The following is a 21,484-nucleotide window of genomic DNA, read 5'->3' on the forward strand; positions in this document are numbered from 1 at the left end:
GCCACAGCCAGCACGAAATGAGAATCTTCTTTGGAATTCTGTTTCTAACAAATGAGTCCCTACCTAGAGGAAGCAGCTGGGCCCAGGCAGCCTGTATCCTGACACCTCATCAGAATTCTGTTGCTCTCTGCGAAACCCTCAGGGGTTCCAAGTGCCACACACCAGGAGGGGCTGAACTTTTCCTGTGACCTATAACATGGGCTTGCTTTTAAAGAGAACAATTCATACCCTCTTCCATTTTCTGCAAGTCTTTAAGCTTCTTGTGTTGGGTGCCCTGTTCTGTTCAACGTAACAAATTGACTCTTAGGTCCAGATCACAGGGATCCCATGGTCAAAAGAGCAAGATTAGAGTTGGGCATGGTGGTGCATGCCTGTAATCCCAGTGGCTCAGGAGGCTGGGGAAGGAGGATCACAGCCAACCTCACCAATGGCGAGGCACTAAGCAACTCAGTGAGACCCTGTCTCAAAATAAAATACAAAATAGGGCTGGGGATGTGGCTCAGTGGCCAAGTGCCCCTGACTTCAATTCTCAGTGGTGGGAGGGGCAAGATTATCCATAGTTCAGCATGTCCACCCTATTTCACTTACATAATTTGTATTGCAATGCTGAGCTTTGAGTGAGTAACTCCAAAATACTTCTTGACTCACTGACAGACTTATGTGAGGGTAATTCAGTCTAAGAAATTTATTGATTCAAGGGTGGTTCATGGGCAAGAGGTATTGGCATCACCAGAAGTATATTAGTGTATTGGAAAGGCAGAACCTTGGATTGAGGTGTATTTTGGTGGTAGAGCATCCCCCTAGCATTGTCAGAGGTTTCCATCCCCAGTAGTGTAAAAGAGAGAGGGGGTGGGGGGAGAGATAGAGGCGGAGGGGGGAAGAGTGTGAGAGAGAAAGAGAAGAGAAAAAGAAATACATAATCTCAGGCCTCACTTTAGACTTTCTGAATTAGAAACTGAGTTTTAACCAGATCTCCAGGAGTTTTGTCTGAGCATTAAAGTAGAAAAAGCACTGGTATAGGATGATTGAGAAAGGTTTTCATTCTCCCCTAATCTGCAGTAGGTCTCCATTCCCTGTGCTTTACTGAGGTTTCCAAATGGTTCCAATGGTTTCCAAATATGGTTGTACATTATTTCATCTGGGAAGCTGGGTTTTTAAAAAAGCATTTTCTGTTTGGAAAAAAAATTAAACTAAGAGAAAAATTCTAAGAATAGTACATAGAACTCATGTATACCCCTCACACAGATTCACCAAATGTTAGCATTTTGCCATATTTGCTTTATTCCACCCTCTATATTTCTGTGTGTTTTTCCTCCCTAATTCACTTGAATTCATTGCAAACATCATGCCCTTTTCCCCCAAGTACTTCAGAGTATTTTCTAAGAAGAAGGATATCCTTTTACATAATTACAGCACAAGTTACCAAGTTCAGGAATTTTTAACACTAATACAATAACATTATGTACAATATGGTCTATAGTCAAATGTGGCAAATTGTCAGAAAAATGTCCTTTGTGATGATTTTGACTTCCATTTAAGGAGCTTTTATGAAGTACCAATGCTGAGACTCTACCCCATAACAATGGAGATAGAATCTCTTACTTCACTTAACATAAGTTCTCCATTTCCAACTATGTTGTTGCTAATGGTAGGATCTCATTCTCTCTGTGGCCAAATACTATTCCACTGTATATATATACACTACGTTTCATCAATGCACATTTCAGTTGATTCCATGTCTTAGCTATGGCAACCAGTGATGCAATAATCATGGGCATACAGGTATCTCTTTGGTATGCTGATTTTTTTCCTTTGGATATACACCCAGAGTGTGATAGCTAGATCATATGTTAAATCTATTTTTGGTCTTTTGAGGACACTCCACACTGTTTTCCATAATGGCTGTACTAATTTACATTCCCACCAACAGTAGAGATGAGTTCCCCTTTCTTTGCATCCTCACCAGCATTTGTTATGTTTTGTCTTAAAAGAAAAAGAATCTCTGAAGGAGAAGACTGAATATATATCTTTAAAGCTCTTCATTAGGTCCTAATGTGTAGCCAAATCTAAGAACTGCTATGCTATAGATTTTTTTTTTCTGTGAACCCTGTGAATCATAGAGGTAGGAACTCTTGTCAGCAGGGTATGCCCTGAGTATAATTTGTCTAGACCCCATGTCTCCTTTAGTCTGAGTTCTAACATCCCTAACTGCCTCTGAGGTTCCCAGGGCCTTTCCCTGCTGCCTTCGGGTGCCACCTCTCTAATGGAAACAACGCTCATTTTTTCCATCCTATTATTTCTCCTACAGCTTCTCAGCCCAGAGAAGCTCCTCTTTCTTTATGAAAAAATGAAGACTTGAAACTTGTATGTGCTCTGTGCTGAGTTCTCCACCATGCAAATCCTAACAATTTGGCTGCATCACCAAGAATCATTGCAGAAGAGCAAGGACAAACAGTGGGGAAAGAACACCAGGGATCTAGCAAATCAATTAGGTGAGGGACAAATTTCTCATTGGGCATGCTGCAAAGTTTCTCTAGCATTGGAGAATTGCTTTCTTCTAACTAAACTATTCTTAAATTATCTTGGCTTGGAAGTAAACTGCTGAGATGAGCAGATGTGGTATGCTAGGGTTGCACTGGACAAGAAGGTAATGTACAGATGGGGAGCAACTGAAACACCAGACAGCTAATCCCAAGAGCCAGCAGGCTTTTGCATTTCCCAAAAGAATTTGGGTCAATCTAACTGGTCAGTCTAACCATGTTAAGGTATCTGTTCTGCTTCCATCTGTCAGCCACCTAAGGGGAAGCCTGGAAGGTCTGGGAGGAGGGGCTGACAAAGAATTCATGATGTCTATTCTGCTGGGGGCAGAACTGTTTCCCAAGCATCAAACCCACATTGCCACCACCACCCTCCACACCCTCCCATCCAAACATCTGTTTCACTGCAGCCAAAGAAAGTTACTTCCTCTGAAAAGGGTCCATTAGAAGGGGTCAAATCTGAATTTATATATGCTTGTGAATATCTTCTGGAAGAAAGGTGAAGGCAGAAAAAGGATCATTTGGCTTCAAAGTGGCTTTGTAAAGGCTGGAGAAATTGGCTTGCTTTTAGGATATATTGATATTCTTTAATATTCAAGAGAACTAGCCCACTCAGATGGATTGCTTTAACAGATGCATCTTTGCAGTTACTCAATGACAAAATATTTGTGAGCAGTTAGTGTCTTTCCTCTTCACAGTAACTCAATAATGTGCCAAATGAGATCATTCCCTCTGGCCCAGGACTCAAGAACATTTTGAATTGTGTGCATCCTGATTAAGAACTAAAGCATACTCTAGTTATCGCCAAAGTCCAAATGGAGGGCACTTGTATTCCTAGACAACCATTAGAAAATACCTTAATTAGGACCCAGTGTGCACTGCTATTACCATCTCTAATCATCTCTTTCATTGAGGGATCCTTGTCTTATTACAGATTTTGGTCGCTGCCAGTAAGACAGAATGTGCATAAATTTATCAAGTATGTGTGAATCGCACACACCCCAAACTTTCTTACAAAAAGGCCAGCTTCAGAAAATATTTTCACAGAATATGACATTTCACATAGCTTAATTCACACTAACAACGGGTTGTTGTTTTTTCCTTCTATTTATTTATAATTATTTTTAAAATTAGTGCCTTATGGTTATCCATGAATGTGAGACTGATTGTGGTATATTCATATATGTACATAGGAAAGTTAGGTCAGATTCTTTCCCTTTGTCTAATATTAAAACTCTAAAAATTGGCTAATATTCTCTCCAATTGCTAATTCTCATTCTCTAATTATTTGATAGATACATATGTGCACATTTCAAGGTCTGTTAATCTGAACTCAGGTTTGTGTGTAATAGTACAGTACAAAGTTCAGACATGCAGTCACTCAAATATCCCTATTTTTGTCAATGCCATAGGTAAGATCCAGTAGTTTCTTACCTCTTTCTCTCCTACCACTCTGCTACAATCCATCCTCTAAAATTGCACATCCTCTGCCTTCAGAATAAAAGTCCCAAATGTTTAGTTTGGCATTCAAATATTTCTCCATGATACATAGTATCAAAGATTACTTGTACTCCCCCCAGTCCCATTCCCAGTGCTCCAAGTAAACCAATATTTTTGCTTTCATATATGAAGCGATGTAGCCCTAAATGTTCTGGAGTGCTTGCTACATACCAGGCCTGTGTTAATTTGTACCGTTATTTCATTTACTCTTTCTCATAACCCAGCCAAGAAGGTTTTATTACTCTCATTTTGCAGGCAGAAAAACAGGGGACAACAGATGTTAAATAACATGCCTGAAGTCAGCAAGTTGTGGAGTCAACCTTTGAAGCTAAGTACTCTCATTTCAGAGTGTGCCTTCTGAGCCTCAAATGCTAAAATATTTTTGTGCATTGTGTCCTGCTTTTTTGTGCCTCCATATTTTTATTCATAGTTTCTTCTCTGGAAACAGCCCTCTCAACTTGGTGAAACCCTGCCCAGCTCAAAGGGCATCTCTTCCTTGAAGCCTCCCTTGATCTCATATAGTGAACATTCATTCCTCCTGGCCTCACGGTTTCACAGCTTAAGTTCTAGCACTTACATTACTATTTCACTATTATAATTATTATCTGTTCCTGTTTCTCCTCCTACTCCCTCTACTCAGGAAACCAAACTCATTATCCCTGTAGCCCTGTAATGTTGAAGTCAAGAATGCCAGTCAAGGATGCACTCACTACCAGAGAAGTGGGGTAAATGTGGGCTGAGCGATGAAGTAGGCATCCTCTAAGCTTCCTCCCAATTCAGAGGTTGTACAATCCTGGCTGACAGTATCCCTGAGGGCAGGAACTGCACCCTCCACAGAGTGGCTGACATGTCTCTAGGGAACTGCTGAGCTGACAAAACTATGTTCTCTGAAGCAGGTGTGGACTAACAAGAACTGGCTATGCCTCCCTCCCAGTCTCTGTATATCTGTCACTGTCATGTGTATTTGAAGGTGACATTATTCTGCTAGTCTGGCTCAAGGGCTGCAGTCCCTTTCCAATTCTTTCTCTATGAGATATCCTTCTGAGTGCTGTGTGAGTTGATGATCCATGTGCGTAGTGATGCCTGCAGCATTTAGGGCTTAGCTTGTCTATCTAGACCAGTGGTTTGCAAACTTCAGTGTTCATCAGAATTACCTAGAGGACTTGTTAAAGCACACATTGCTGGGCCCCAGACCCAGTAGGTCCAGGGTAAACCTGGAGACCTGGCATTTCTAGCAGATTCCCAAATGAAACTGATGCTGCAGTTCTCTAGGCCACACCTGAGAACCAGTACTCCAGGCAATGGCTTCACTCACAAGGAGATGCCTTCTTCTCTCTGACTCCTGCCCACCTCCTCTGAGGGGCCTAAGAAGGTAGGGCAGACGGATAAGCCCTTAACTGGGAGGTAAAGTCTAGAGTTCCACTGAAGATTGTGGATCTGGTGTGCTGTGCTGTGTGAGTTGGGCAAATCTCAGTGCTGCTCTGGATTTCTAGGTGCCTCACAGGTGCGAGGAAGGGCACTACTACTCTGAGTATTTCCAGAATTTAGAGTTCATGGTTACTCTTCTCCTTAGCCCAAACTTTCAAGTTGGGATGTCCAATGTCCCCTCAGCACTAACTCAAGCATCCAACTGCCCACTACTGTCCACCCATCACTCCAATATGGAGCTAGAGTCACCCTGGTTGCTTGGAGCTTTCCCTCTATAGACATCTCTGTGTGTATAGCCCAAAGAGCAAAGTTGGTACCTTGCCTCTTGGAGACTCAATCTGCCTTTTCAGGGCATCTGTGTCCTATTTAAACAATACTTTAGCACAGATATACGAAAACCTAATGGTATAGCTATTCACCCGTATGTAGTTCTGGTTCTAACCACATGCTATGTAAACTTCATTGAATTTAATACCTCTAAGCCTCACTCAACACGGAGACTAACAGTGACTACTTCATAGGTTATTATGTGGATTAAATGAGATAGTACATGCAAGGCATTTACTGAAGGCACATAGTAAATCCTCAGAAATGGTAGCTTTTATCAGGCATGATGGTGCATAGCTATAATCTTAGCAGCTTGGTAGGCTGAGGCAAAAAATCACAAGTTCACAGCCAGCCTCAGCAACTTAGTAAGGCCCTAAGCAGTTTAGTAAGACTTTGTCTCAAAAAAAAAATTAAAAACAAGTTCTGGGGACATGGCTCGGTGGTAAAGTGCCCCTGAGTACAACCCCTAGCACAAAAAAAGAAAGAAAAAAGAAAAAGAAAAAAAAATGGTAGCTGTTATTTCCAAAAATAGTATTATGGCTTTCTCCATAACACTAGACAAGTAAGGAATCAAAAAAATGCTGTGGTTTTCGATTTTCTACCTTCTTATAGGACTCCATAGTTTAAATAATGTTAACATAGTATAAAACAATGTTATATTTTATCCATATACAATAGTTTACATTTTCAGAAATATATCCAATCTTTATAACAATATAAAGACAGGGCAAGTGTTCTTGTGTAGATTAGTTCAGATGTTCCTAAAACACCATCCCTGTCTAATAAGCTTTCTATGCAGTAGGCTGGCTCTCCCTGCATGAACAGTGGGAAGAAGCAGCATCCTTGGCCATGGTGGCCAGCTGAGGAGCCTCCAGGAAACCCCATTGGTACCTGGCCTATCATTTCAGGGATCCATCAGGCCAGAGGGCTGCTTCCCATGTGGCATCATTGCCTACATTCCTCAAAGTACAGGCATCGCCAGGTCCCAAACACATAAACAATGGTAACTGAATAACTCAAGGACTTTGAAGATATACATAAACCAGACCAACACAGAAATGTTCTGGACTTTTCATCAATTCTACCTCTTAATCCAAGAAAAATCAGCCCACCTGTTTCACTCCCAATTACATTTATCATGATTTTGCACTCTGCAAAATCAGGACAATGTCACAGGCTATGACACCAGTGCCACACTCCTCATTAGTTATAGTCCAATGCTTGAGGAGCGGAATAAAGCACAGAAGAGTCAGAAACTTGTTATGACACTTGATAACGATCTATTTACTCATCAGAAATTGTACAAGAATTCTAGACTTCAGGGCTGGGTTTGTGGCTCAGTTTGTGGCTCTAGTGCTTGCCTAGCACGTGTGAGGCACTGGGTTCAATTCTCAGCACCACATAAAAACACATAAATAAAATAAAGGTATTATGTCCATTTACAACTAAAAAAGGTATTTAAAAAAAAAGCCAGGTGCAGTGGCTCATGCCTGCAATCCCAGTGGCTCTGGAGGCTGAGGCAGGAGGATCTCAACTTCAAAGCCAGTCTCATCAAAAGTGAGGTGCTAAGCAACTCAGTGAGACCCTGTTTCTAAATAAAATACAAAATAGGGCTGGGGATATAGCTCAGTGGTCAAGTGCCCCTGAGTTCAATTTCTGTACTCCCCCCAAAAAAATAATTCTAGACTTCAGCAATTTCACATCCCTGCTATTTCTTTCAAGTTTCTGTCAATGGTGACTGCTAGAAATAGATGGCAATAGTAGGTTCTCTATTTGGGGTCCCTTATTTGACTTCCCTGATCTTTCCTCTGTGGTTGGCTCCTTTCAGTTATTTTCAAGGTCCCAGAAAGAGACAAGCTGACCTTGCTAACTCTGCTGTAGCCACTCTGGGCTTCCTGCTGTTCCTTAAACAGGTCAAGCATGTACCTCAGGGTCTTTGCATTTCCCTCTCAGTCCTCTATTCCTCCTCCTGACTCCTGCTCCCTCCCTTTTTAAAAGTCTTTGTTCAAATGTCTTCACCAGCTGGATAATGGTAAACAAATCCCTTAACCCTCCTTTGCCTCTTTTTTCTCATCTGTAAAATGGAGATACTATTAATATTAATCTCATGTGGTTTTTCTGAAGCTTGATGGAGATAGTGTGAGGATCTTAGAGCAGCAGCTGAAATAAAATAAGCACTCAGTAAGCATTACTATTATGCAAATTTATATACTTTACAGAAGAACCATATCCCATAGGTCATCTCATTCTAAATTCAAAGCAACCCCTTAGGGGAAAAGATAATTATTTTCTTTGACTGATAAGGCAGTTGAGGCTTAGAGAAGTGAAAGGATTTATCCGAAGTCTCCTAGCTAATAAGTGAGAGAGCTGGGATAAAGATATAGGTCATTAGTTTCCTAGTCCAGTGCCCTGTTCTATACTGTCTTAGAGATAGCAATTATTCATCAATGTCAGCAGTCACAGAATGAGAATTTGAGCTCACATTTGTCTTTGAGTACCACATTTTCTTGATGCCAGACAAGACCTGGGACTAACCATTGAACTTCATCCTCAGCTCTTATTTTTGATTTTGAGACAGGGTCTTGCTAAGTTGCTTAGGGCTTTGCTACATTGCTGAGGCTGGCCTCAAACTTGCAATCATCCTGCCTCAGCCTTCTGAGTCAGTGGGATTACAGGTATGCACCACCATGACTGGCCTAGGATCTTAAAAATGAAGGTGAAAGGGAGAGAGTACTTAGACCTATAAGTACTCATGGAACAATGGGCATAGGGACAACCACAGGCAGATTCCACCTTATATAAATAAGACTCCCAGGATGGTTGGAATGTGAAAGGATTTTTATAAGAGAAGGGTCATTGTAAATAGTAATAAGTACCTAAATCAGCCTACCAAATGTACACAGATATACACAGCAGTACACTATTACTGCTATGGCGTAGACTAAGGGCAATAAGACAAGAGTGGAGAGGTAGGCAAAAGCCATACTCTGCCAGGTCTTGATGACTCGGGAAGAAAGTTGGATTTTATTTGAAATATAATGTGAAGCCACTGGAAGCTTTTAAGTAATGGGATGACATTACCTGATTTACATTTTTAAAAGAGAACACTGATGCTATGATATGAAACTATACAGAGTATGATTCTGTAGTGACTCACACTGGGCTTGCATCTGAACCCTATCACTTTGTAGCCTGAAATTCTGTTCAATGGAGACAATAGAGGTACCCACCAAGCAGGTGCTCAGTATATATTAGCTGCAATTATTAGAATTAGCAATGGTAGGAATACTATTTTAGTATTATAGTCACAACTTTGGGATAATACACAGGATGTGGCCCAGATCAGTCAGGTATTAGATCAATGGTGGTTCAAGTAAAATTTTTTGGATTCCTAAGACCTGACAAAATGTTAAGAGTCTCTAGTTGCAAGAGATAATAGAAAAAGCATGCCTGAGGTTGCTGCCAAAACACTATGGGGGTTTCCCTGTCTCTTCTTCCAACCTCAGGACATGATCACACTGCTGGCTATGTCCTGGCACACAGTTGCCTCTAAGCATAGACTGAGATGATTAGGAAAGGCCAGAAAAATGTGCATTCTTTTCTCATCCCTGTGTCACTTCCCCAAATCCAAAACAGTTCATTCATTCAAAAGTTACTAAGCACCACCTATGTGCCAGCCTGGAGCTGGGCCATACCATCTTTCCAACAAAGGTGAGTCAGGAGCACCATGGGGAATCCCCAGTGGGTTCATGTGTCACTTCACACCGTGAAGATTGTGCAATGAATTGAAGGAGATGAGGTGGATGTCAAGGTTTCTGTTTAGAACATGGGATTGGGGTCTTTCTTTTGGAACTTTGCTTTAAGAACTTTTGGGCCTGAATTATATGACAGCATTAACAGCCCCCCATCAAGAAGGAAAAAGCTCGGAATTTCAATGTGACATGTATCTCACACATGTCCTGCATCATAGAAGAAGATCAAGCCCAGAAAATAGTGATGGTGCAAAGGGCCTTCTCTTTCAGCATACTCTAAGGTCTTGTGTCACCTCACCCAGTTCTTTGAGTCCAGTGGTCTGTCTGCTCCCTGGAATGGGGTGACTACAGAAAACAGAGCATTTCCTTTTTGGAAAAGAGAGTTGTGCCGTGTCACCCCATGCTCAGGCTGAGTTGACCTGGGGCAAATTTGGTATGCCAGGAATGATTGAATCTAAAGTCAAGGTACTACCCAAATAATCTGCCATTTTATCCTGCCATTATTTTTTTAATTTTTTTTCTTAGTTGTTGATGGACCTTTATTTAATTAATTAATTTATTTCTATGTGGTGCTAAGGATCGAACCCAGGGCCTCACACGTGCTAGGTGAGCATTATCACTCAGCTACCACCCTGCCCCTGCCATTGTTACTTGCTCAACACTTTGACATATATTTTCATTTATTCATTTATTTGATCAATCCTTTATTCAACAATATGTGTGGGAGGCTGGATCACTCTCATTAAAATATTATTTTTCCATCTAAAAAGGTTATTGAGTTCTCTTCCAGATATTGCTACTGCATCCATTGTTCTCATCTTCATTTTACTAAAGCCTTGAAACATTTATGTATACCCATTGTCTCCAAAATCTCTCCGTCCCTTCCTTGCTGAACTCACTCTACTCACTGCTCTGAACAAGAGCACCGTAACTTCCATGTTACAAAATTCAATGTTCAATTCTCAGTCCTCATCTGACTTGATGTACCTTCAGTAGTTGACACAAGTTACCACTTGCTCTTGCTTGAATTCTTCTCTTAATTTTCAGGAACCGCATTCTGTTAGTTTTTTTTTTTTCCTTCTTCTCTGGCTTCTTCTCAATCTCTTTTGCTTGTTGCTCTTTAACATAACCTCTAGACTTCAGAGCACTCTAGGATTAAGTCCTTAGATCTCATCTCTATGAGATCTGGATCTCGTCCAGTTTCATAGCTCCCAAAGTTCTATCTCCAGATGAGACCTCTGCTATGAACTCTAGGTTCTGAGTCTACTTGGCCTCTCCAGTTGGATGAATAATGGGCACTTGTCTTAGCCTCTTTGGGTTGCTAAAACAAAATAATATGCACTCATTTACATAAACAACAGACATTTTGCTGGGGAGTCCAAGATCTTACTGAGCTTATTTATATTCTGCCTTCTTCACTGTATTGGATGTTTTATAAAGTTTAGGATTCGTGTTCATTTTGTTCACTATTTTTATCCCTATGTTTTCAGTACTGCCTGGCACTTGGTAAGGGCTCAATAAATATTTACTAAATAAATGGGTAAAACTAGCAAAACAATTGCAGCTTGTGATAAGCACTAAAAAACGAAAGAAAAGAGCTGAAGAATCAGAATGAAGGTTGTCAACCCGGCTACATGTTAAAATCACCTGGGAAGTATTTACTGATACAGATACCTGGGATTCACTCCTGGAAATTCTAAAATATTAAGGGACCTGATCATTGTCTGCTTCTTTAATGTTCTCTGACTGATTCTCATGTGAAGTACATCAGAGAATTAATGAGTTTGAGAATGATAGGGGTACAGAAATATACTTGAGACAGGGTATACAGAGAACGTCTTTTATCTTTTTTTCTAAGATGGTATCATTTAAGTGGAAACCTGAAGGACAAAAAGAAGCATGAGGCATTCAGGGCACAAGGGTAGGGTTTAATTTCTGGCAGAGGGTCCAAACAAAAGTGAACACAATGAAGTAGATATGAGTATGGCATCTCAAAACAGAAGGCTGTTGTGCATAGTGCAGAGTATGATCAAGGACAACAATTGAATAAGACGAGTTTAGATACCCCTGGGCCAGATTAGGCAGGGCCTTCAAGACCATGAGAAGAAATTAGAATCTACATTCTAAGAAATGAGAACCATTAGAGGGTTTCTAGGAGGGGAAAATTATGATCTGATTTCCTATTTGTTAAAGATGTCTCACTGCTGTGTGTAGGCATGAATGAAGTCAGGGAAATGACTTCAGGAGGCTGTTCTGCTACTAGAGGGATTTGCTGCTGGCCTGGATTGAGCTTATGGTCTAATGGCATCCCTTTCCTTTCAGCTAGATGAAGCCTAAGAGTAGTGTACAAATTTATTCTGCTCTGGTAAGCTCACACACACAGTCACCATGTGTGTTTCAGAAAAATTTCCCAATGCTTACATACTGTAGAGGATTATTCTGTGATGAATGTCTTGGTGATTGCAGAATGTATGTTATGACCTACCTTAGCTTTCCCAATTGATCAGTTAATGTAATAAATGTCATATCCAAGATCACAAAGCTATGAAGGTGAATTTCTGATATCAGTTAACTAGTAAACAATCCAATCAGAAAGGAGCTTAGAACAAGTGATAGTGGCACTCATTCATCTAAATTTTAAACAACCTCACTCATCCCCAGCACTGACTCTTTTGTGTTTTCTCAGGGTTGGAGGGGGGGAAACACTATGTTCTCAAGGGAGTTCATAAATTAAGAGATCAAGACATGAATACAAACAGAATTTAAAAAGAGAGAATGAGGCACATATCCAGAAGAAGATATAAATACAATCAATAACTGGTATCATTTATTTAGTGCTCAATTTATGCTGAGCACTATGTTGTGTGCTTTACTGGTTTTCATTTCATCTTCACAATATAATATGATCACTCATGATGATAATGATGACAATAATTGCAGCTATAAATATTATAGTGAATAACATTTACTAGGTGCTTAGTATTAGCCAGTCATTACGTTAGATGTTTTGCTAAATCTCATATAGGTATATATTCATTCTACAGTTAGTTGAGAATAAGTCTGTCTAGAAAAGATCAATGACATATCCAAGATCACAGAGGTAGGCAGGTGCAGATGGAAAAGTCAAACCCAGATTTGACTCTCAATCACATGCTCTTAAAATGCTCTGGAAATTCAGAGCAGATGGTTTCTACCTTGTCCTGGGAGGTTCCTGTGTGCAGGGAGCAAGACACCAAAGCAGAGCAAATGTTTAAAGAAAGGAGGAGTGTATTCAGGTCCCAGCAATTGGCCCTGCATGGCCACCGGGGAGGGTATATAATGGGAAATAGTGGCTCATTGGCAAGGCAGTTATCCCGCTGCTTCTTGCTCCTAATCACCTTGTCTGTGCCAACCAGGGGTTGCAGCCTCCCATTAAGCCTCTCTTAACTCATTCTTGATCTTGAGGTGTCTTGGTCCCATAAAAGCTCCTAGGAACTCAAACAATGTTAACTCCACTCCAAGTTAGGACAAAGTATAGATTTTCAAACTCAAACTGTGGCGCGTAGTTAAGTTGGTGGCTCTCTCATTGATGTCCTGCATTTAGGACATTAAAACAAGATCCATCCGATCTGCAGAAGACAGGAGGATGAGGAATCCAGAGAAAACAACAAATAGCACCCAGCCTATCCCATTAAGCCAGAAAAGAAGGTTCATCATGCAATGCTGCTCCTAACAGCAAAATTTTGTCAATGATCTCAGGGCCCATTAATATGGGATTGATGAGATAAACTTTGAGATACAGCAAAAACAACACTATATTGTTGTTTAAAAAAAAAGCCAAGGTGAAACTGTATGTTCTACCAAGGAAAGATATTTCCAAAAGATTGTAAGTGAAAAGAGCAGGTCACACCACAAAAGCAGGTCTATGGGATGACCCTATTTAAATCCTAGAGCTGTGTTTATATATACATTTTATATATATGCAAAACCATTAACAGAAATTATCTGGTAGGTGTGAGCACACAGAATTACAGATGAAATTCTATTTGCTAATTCCAGTATATGTGCATTTGTTGACCATTCCAACCAGTCCATATTACTTCTACAATTGGGGAAGACTATACTTGTATTTCTATTTTGCAGAACAAAAACCCCATCTTAGATTATCCTCATCCATCTTGTCTTGTAAAAGCAATATGTCTTGAATTCAGAAGTGTATTTGAAATTATCTCCTTTAAATTTCTTATGAATGAACTAAAATCAGACAATATAGTAACAGATTATAAAACAGTCAAATGGATTGGCAAAATGATTAAACAATTTTACTCAAAACTTAGGTGGTAATCAGCAGAAATGTCTCCAGAGAAAGGCCACAGGGCTTTTCCAATGTTATTAATAATTTAGATGATATAGAAAATGTACTTACCACGTCTGAAGATAACTCAAAGCTGGCAGGGTTGAAGAACAAAACTGAAATTCAAAATGAGCTCAGATGGGCTGGATTGCTGGGCTAAAATTTAAGAAAAAATGAAATTAAAATAAGACAAATAAGAAATCCTCAATTAAAAATTTAAGTTCATTTCATAAGGCCAGAAAAAGGGAAGCATGTCTTAGCAGCTCACATAAGCACAAATAAACAAACCAAAAAAGATTTGAGGTTTGAACTGACCCACAAGCATAATTTGAGCCAACAGTTTAATGTAGCTAAGTTATTTAGCTGGAAAAACAATAGAGCACAATTTTAGCTTGTATTAATCAAAGGACAGTGTCTAGATCCTAAAACATAATCACTACCTGGCAATCTCCACTGTTCCCTCCTGCAGTCTCCTGTTTCATTCTACACATCACAATTTTTTTTTTGGGGGGGGGGGTGGTGGTACTGAGGATTGAACCCAGAGGTGCTTAACCACTGAGCCACATCTCTAGCCTCTTTATTTTATTTTTTTTATTTTGAGATAGGGTCCCATTAAGTTGCTTAGGGCCTCACTAAGTTGCTGAGGCTGGCCTCCAACTTTCAATCCTCCTGCCTCATCCTCCCCAGTCGCTAGGATTACAGAATGCCTTGAATATACATCACATTTTAAAAGTTCACTGAGAAAGTGGAACAACTCCAGAAGAGGGATATGAGATTGACAAAGAGAACTACTCCACAATAGGAGTGGCTTTTGAAAGTGCCAGAGACATGGAGTCCATAAAGGAGAAGGGTTGGGGGTTATATAGGATAGCCACCTGTCTTCAAATCACGAGTGTTTTCCTATGGAAGGTAGGCACTTATTCTAGGTAATAGGGTGATAGAACTAAGACTACTGCCACCAAGTGGTAGCAAGGAGGCACATTTTCATTCAACCTGTAAAAAGGCTTTCTGACCTTGAGAAGGTCCTGCTGAGCAGGCTGGTAAAGCTGGGAGAGTTTTAAGTCAAGGCCAATGAACAGATGCCCAGTGGCAGGATTATAGAAAGTGGGTCTCTTTCCCCTATGCTGTGTTATCATCCCCTTTTTATGCCCCCCCACTGGACCAAGGAGCCCACTATCTGCAGTCCATGGCAGCTGGGGCTGCTGTTCCTTGTTTATTCTCATCCAAAGTCTATGGCAGCAAAACCCGCTGCTTAAAGGAGGGTAAAACAGCTGATAGAAATCAAATGGTGTTCCTTCCTGACAAGCTTCTTTTGGCTTTCCGTCTCCCTATAAATGCCAAGCATAGCAATGACCTACAAAGCCTTAAACAATGTGGCCCCAGTGACCTCTCTGATCTCCTTTCCCATTATTCTTCCCCTTGTTGGATTCACTCCTGCAACACAAGTTTCTTGGTGGTTTCTTAATGACAGACATGCTTCGGACTCCGGGACTTTGTTCTTACTCTTCTCTCTGCTTGCAATGCAATTACCTAAGCTACCTGCAAGGCGTATTCTCACATCGTCCTTCAGTGCTGCAGCAAAGATCATCTCCTCAGTCAGGCCTCCCTGACCACACTCCTTAAAATTATAGGTTATGCAGTCTTCTCTCCTGCCATCACTCACACACACATACACACACACACACAAACACACACAGACACAAACACACACACACACACATACACATTCCTGATCATTTTGAAATTCCTTATCACCCAATCTGAAATTTTTCTCCATAGCTAAATATTATGTAACATAATGCTTTATATTTTTATTGTTTTCCTATATCCTGTTTTAAGTTCCTTACATGCAAGAGTCATGCTGTACTGTGTTTTATGGTATCTCAGCTTCTAGAATGCTGGCTAGCATATAGTAGGTGCTCAGTAAATGCTTAATGAACTGTATCTCAAGTGCATGCTATTTTCTGTATTCTTCATTATCTCAATGAAAGAATTTTTTTTAGTACTAGGGATTGAACCCAGGTGCACTGAACCACATCCCAACCCTTTTTAATTTTTTTTATTTAGAGAAAGGGTCTCGCTAAGTTGCTTAGGGCCTTGCTAAGTTGCTGAGGCTGGCTTTGAACTTCAGAGGCTCCTGCCTCAGCCTCCCAAGCCACTGGGATTACAGGTGTGTGCCACTGCACCCAGCTAACAAAACATTAATTTTATGTGTCAATAAAATTTAAAAATAAGTTTCAGAGTTAAAACTGTACCCAAAATATTGTATCATATATATATATATATATATATATATATATATATATATACACACACACACACACATATACATACATATACATATATATACATATACATATATATAGTTGTAGTTGGACACAATACTTTTTATTTATTTATTTTTATGTGGTGCTGAGGATTGAACCCAGGGCCTCACACGTGCTAGGCAAGTGCTCTATCGCTGAGCCATAACCCCAACCCCAAGATGGTGTATCTTATTAGTAAGTTTTGGAAGAACTTTTCTCAATTTCCCTATTTTTTGTTATGCAATCATATTATATTAATGGTCAATGGCCATAATAATTATAGTAGCTAATATCTATTGAATGTTAACCATGTACCAGACATGATTATAAGTACTTAGATTAATTCTATTTCCACAATAGTCTTCTACAGTTGGCATTACTCTCATTGTCATTTTAAAGACAAGGAAACTCAAAAATAAGGAAGTGATATGATTTGCCCCAGGTCACAAAACTAATAGCAGGGAGATTCCAATGCCCATGTTATTAAACCCTATCTTCAATGTTAAAAGAATATTGATAATGAGAATGCTGCAACTAACATTTATTTAGTACTAACTATGCATTAGACACTGTGTGAAATGTTTAACAGACATCATCTCATTTAAAGCTAATAAGAGGCTTATGAGGTAGAAACCATTACATGACCATTTCTCAGTATGAGACTCTCCTGTTTCAATCAACCATACCCCCAATTCCCCTTAGCCTGTCTTGATTTGATAAGCAGTATGCTTTGATTCTCCCTTTTGCATCCCAAGCCAGTAGAGAAACTGGTAATAACTAGGCAGCTGCTATTCGATCTCCTCACTCCATATGAAATGTGATTTCAGTCTTCACTTGCCCTGTTATTCTGTTGAGAATAACTTTCATCTTCCCCCCAAAGCATAGTTTAAATGCAACTCCCTCCAGGAATCCTTCCATGGTCTTCCCACCCATAATCTCACTCATCATATAGTCTCACTGAGCTCTGTTCATCTCTTCCCACTTTGTCTTTCTCAGTTGAACTATAATATCACAAAAGCAACTGGGCCTTGTGCTCCTTGAAATGCCCTGAACCAATGATACATTAGCTTGCACATAGCGGGTGCTCAATAATTATGTTGCTGATTTAATAATGATACTATATCCTCATATTTGTAAAAATGTTCTTCTCAAGGTGATCTCATACATATTATATCACTGGAGCCTCACAGCAGCCTTTAAAGATAAGAGAGGTAGATCGTATTTTTCTCATGTTTACAGTTAAGGAAATTGAGGGCCAGGAGATTAAATAAGTTGTCTCAGTTCACATATCTGAAAATTGAGCCCAGATCTCTGGACTTGAGCCCTGGAGTCTTTGCACTAGACCACATGGATTCTACCGGAAAGGCACTGCTGGTGGGAGCAATGCTAATAACATTCCCATAAAGACCTTTTCTTGATTCTATCACTGGAGCAAAAGCAATAAAGAATGCCAAGAGGCAATATCCTCAGTTGAGATTGGGAAGGCAGGTAAATTCATAGGCACTGGTGAGAAGTGCCTGGGGCTTATCAGATGAATGGTGATGACTCTGTTATTCTTTGTGAGGAGGGAACAGGGCTGAATGTTGTCCTTTATACCAGGCAGGTTAGCTCAACCCTCAGCAGAAGGGAGGCAGCCTCAGGGCAGCATGGTGAATGTAAAAGAGCATTAGGAGGCAAGAGACCTGACCTGGGTTCAACATCCAATTCTGCCACAAGCTAGCTGTGTCACCACGAGGAAGGAGGGAAGGTACCTAACCTCTCTGAACCTATTCTTCCTCACTTAAGGTCCCCAATTTATAAGACCATTTAGATCCCCAATATTTCATAAGTTGATGACACACATCATATATTGATGACCCATGGGCAATATCTGGGCCACAGACATATTGTCTTTTGTGCCAATGTGTTGAATTTTAATAAAAATTCTCAACCAATATTGAAAGATCAGATGATTTTATGTAAGCATTCAGATGTCCAAGTTTTCTATGAAAATAAGAGCTGCTTCAAAAATCAGAAGACTTCCATAAACTTTGATTTCTAATTTGTTGTTGTCATTGATCTGGAGATGGAACCCATGCACTTTACCATTGAGCTGTGTTCCCAACCCTTTTTACATTTTTTTTAGAGACAGGGCCTTGCTAAATAGTTGAGGCTGGCCTTGAACTTGCAATCCTCCTGCTTCACTAGGATTACAGATGTGTGCCACTGCACCTGATGATTGTAATCTTTCTAGAAAAAAAAAAGATCTGGACAAGTGGGTTTATTTTCTCATCTATTTATTATTTATAATGGAATATAGTAGGTATTTTGAGAGGTACCATGAGGAAAATAAAAAGCCAGGTGGGAGACAAGGAGTTCTTAAGTGGTAAGGTTTGGGATCTTGCAAGGTCTACAGTTAGGACACAGGGTGGACAGAGAAGGCCTCACTGATAAGATGATCACATTGCCACAGAATCACAATGGACTGGAACACAGCAGTAGATAGAGCATTTGAACAAAAGTTTCAGAGTAATAGATAATATCCTCAACACACCAAGGGTAGAGTGAAAAGACACTAAAGATGTGGGTTGATGTGAATTAAGAGAGTTTCATTTAATTGTTTGTTTAATTTTACAGTCGCAATAAAAAGAGTTCTATATAATAAAATAAATATCAATGGCTGGGAAAAGGAAGGAACTCAGTGAGCATAACAGGTGTTTGTACAGAGGCTTGGCAACAAAACACATCAATAAACCCAGATGCATTTTCTGTGTAATGGGGTCAACGCAATTAGCCTGGTACCTGTAGCTATATACCTAACTTGCCCTTACATCTTAGGCCAGGGCCATTACATGGTATTAGAACTCATTCTAATTAGAGAACAACCAACTCTGTTGACCCAAGCATACTCAGGAAGTGATGGTAAGAAAAGAGAAATGGATTCCTCTCCACACTCTTGCAAGTCATTGTTTGTCTGGTCTGGGACTTGATAGATTCTTTCTCTGCATGCTAATTTCTCCAAGAGAGAAATGAGTATTTTAAATCTTTTTACTATGACCTACACTATGTTTAAGTATTGCTTCATGAAATATTTTTATATTTATAATAAATATATGTAAATATTTATATATATAGACACACATAAATATGCAAATACATACAAACTATATAATGTATTAACTATGTAAATTTTTCATACTCAAAACTATATATGGGGCTGGAGTTGTGGCTCAGTGGTAGAGCGCTCACCTAGCACATGTGAAGGCCTGGGTTCAATCCTCAGCACCACATAAAAATAAATAAACCAAATAAAGATATTGTGTCAATGTATAACTAAAAAAAACTATATATGAACATACATAAACAAACATTTCATAAAACAATATTTTTAACTTTATTCTGTGCCGTGCACACTGTTATTTCCTGTTCCATTTCTTTCTTTGCTGTTGTTCTTAATGCTGGTCACTATTCATGGAGTTGATTTCCTGAGCAGTGCCTAATGATTGTCAGCTTCAAGAATACTCTTCTAGATCAATGGCTTCCAAATCTGGCCCCATGGTGCAATCCCTTAGCATCTTTACTTGATGAACACACATTTTTTTTTTCAGTGCTGAAAATGGAAACCAGGGTCTCATTCATGCTAGGTAAGTGCTTTCTACCAATGAGCTACACCCTCAGCCAACACATATTTTTGTGCTTCTTTCTAAACCTATAGAATCAGAATTTCTTCAGGGTACAGCCCAGGAATCTATTTTTTTCACTAAGGACCAGCTATGCGCTGACATTAACAAATCACAGTTCTCCTCAGCAACAGAAACAAAGAGCATCAATAATAAATATTTTTATCAAATGCATACTTCATGCCAGCACTATCAGCCTAAGAGTTTTCCATTCATTATCTCACTAAAATCCTCACAATGACCCACTTTATAGATGAAGAAGCTGAGTCTCAGCTTTGATAAGTTCCTGAAAAGCACATGCAGGGAGGTTAAGGCAGTAGCATTTAAATAAACTATGATCCATAAGAGTTTGGTCCTTTGAGCTCAATGTTCTACCAGTACTGATTCCTCCCACACCTCTCCTCTCTGCACCTCCAGAGACCCTGGATCTGTCCTGGAATATTCTCTACCAACCCCAATGCTGGAACATGCAATATAATGGTGCAACCACCAGAGGCAAGGAGCAGACTTAGAACGACAATAATAATATCCTGCACTTAAATTTCGTTTTAAACAGTAAATATGTGCATGTGTACTTTCTCCACATTTCTACTTTTCAGTTATGCTAAGAAGCAGAAAGGGCACATGAAAAGCCAGAGACCCAAAGAGGGGAAGCAGCCTACCCAGAGTCTCACAGCAAGTTCACAGTCAGGCTGCAATACTCTGACACCCTCTGGCAGAGTCTAACACTGCTCTTAGGCTGGCTTTCTGTACAGCTCCCAGCTTTACCTCATTTCCCATCCAGATCCCTTGAAGGCAGAAGAGGAAGGGATGGCTTGCTTGCTGCCTCCCTCCCCAGAGAATTCACCATCAAGCTCAGAAATGAATATGCTCTCCACACACACTGCCTGAGGGACAGATTGCCCCGACCTCCACAGGACTGTGCTGAGGACTTGCTGCATTTCTATTTTTTGCCATGCAATTTGTAAAAAAGCCCCACACTGTGCTTCAAAGAAAAATCATGGATTTCATGATGAAAGGGAAAGGCTGTATCCCTCCCACAGAGGTTAAAAGCCACCAGCCACTAGCAAAGCAGCCTTTGGCAGTCTCTGCTGAGCAGTGTTGAGAGACCATAGAAAACCTACATGGCGGAGCTGAGGTTGTGGCTCAGTGGTAGAGTGCTAGAGTGCTTGCCTAGCACGTGTGAGGCTCTGGGTTCCATCCTCAGCACCACATCAAAATAAATAAATAAATAAATAAATAAATAAATAAATAAATAAACCATTGTGTCCCTCTACAACTAAAAAAAAATTTGAAAAGAAAACCTACGTGGTGGATTCCACCAATCTCTGCAATGGCAGAAAGAGGCTGGAGGGATGAATGGCTCTCATTTAGCCTCTTCGGCTGAGGCCCTCCCTCCATTGAGAACATCCCCTCTATTTCTGCCACAGAGAGGGGTGTTGTTTGCAGTGTGTATATGATTATGTCACAAATGACTAGTTATTTATCAAACACTGTACCAATTCTAACATTTTTCTTCACCCCTTCCCTTTCACAATGCAGATCTTTTCATTCTCCCCTTAACAGTTCTTGAGGCAAACCTCCCACTCACCCAACACACACACACACACACACACACACACACACACACCACTTGGTAAAA

The 21,484-nt window shown here is 40.1% G+C and overlaps 1 protein-coding gene across 1 annotated transcript in view; it reads right to left on the bottom strand.

Moving 5' to 3' along the window:
• The window catches only part of Pak3 (p21 (RAC1) activated kinase 3), a 251,415-nt gene that overhangs the window by 186,738 nt on the left and 43,193 nt on the right, over positions 1-21,484 (bottom strand). The window contains exon 2 of the mRNA XM_048796901.1: positions 13,950-14,033. The gene's annotated coding sequence lies outside the window, so the exon portion shown is untranslated. The remainder of the gene's footprint in view (positions 1-13,949; positions 14,034-21,484) is intronic.

This window comes from Marmota marmota, unplaced genomic scaffold (assembly GCF_001458135.2).
Source record: "Marmota marmota marmota unplaced genomic scaffold, marMar, whole genome shotgun sequence".
Taxonomy (NCBI): domain Eukaryota; kingdom Metazoa; phylum Chordata; class Mammalia; order Rodentia; family Sciuridae; genus Marmota; species Marmota marmota.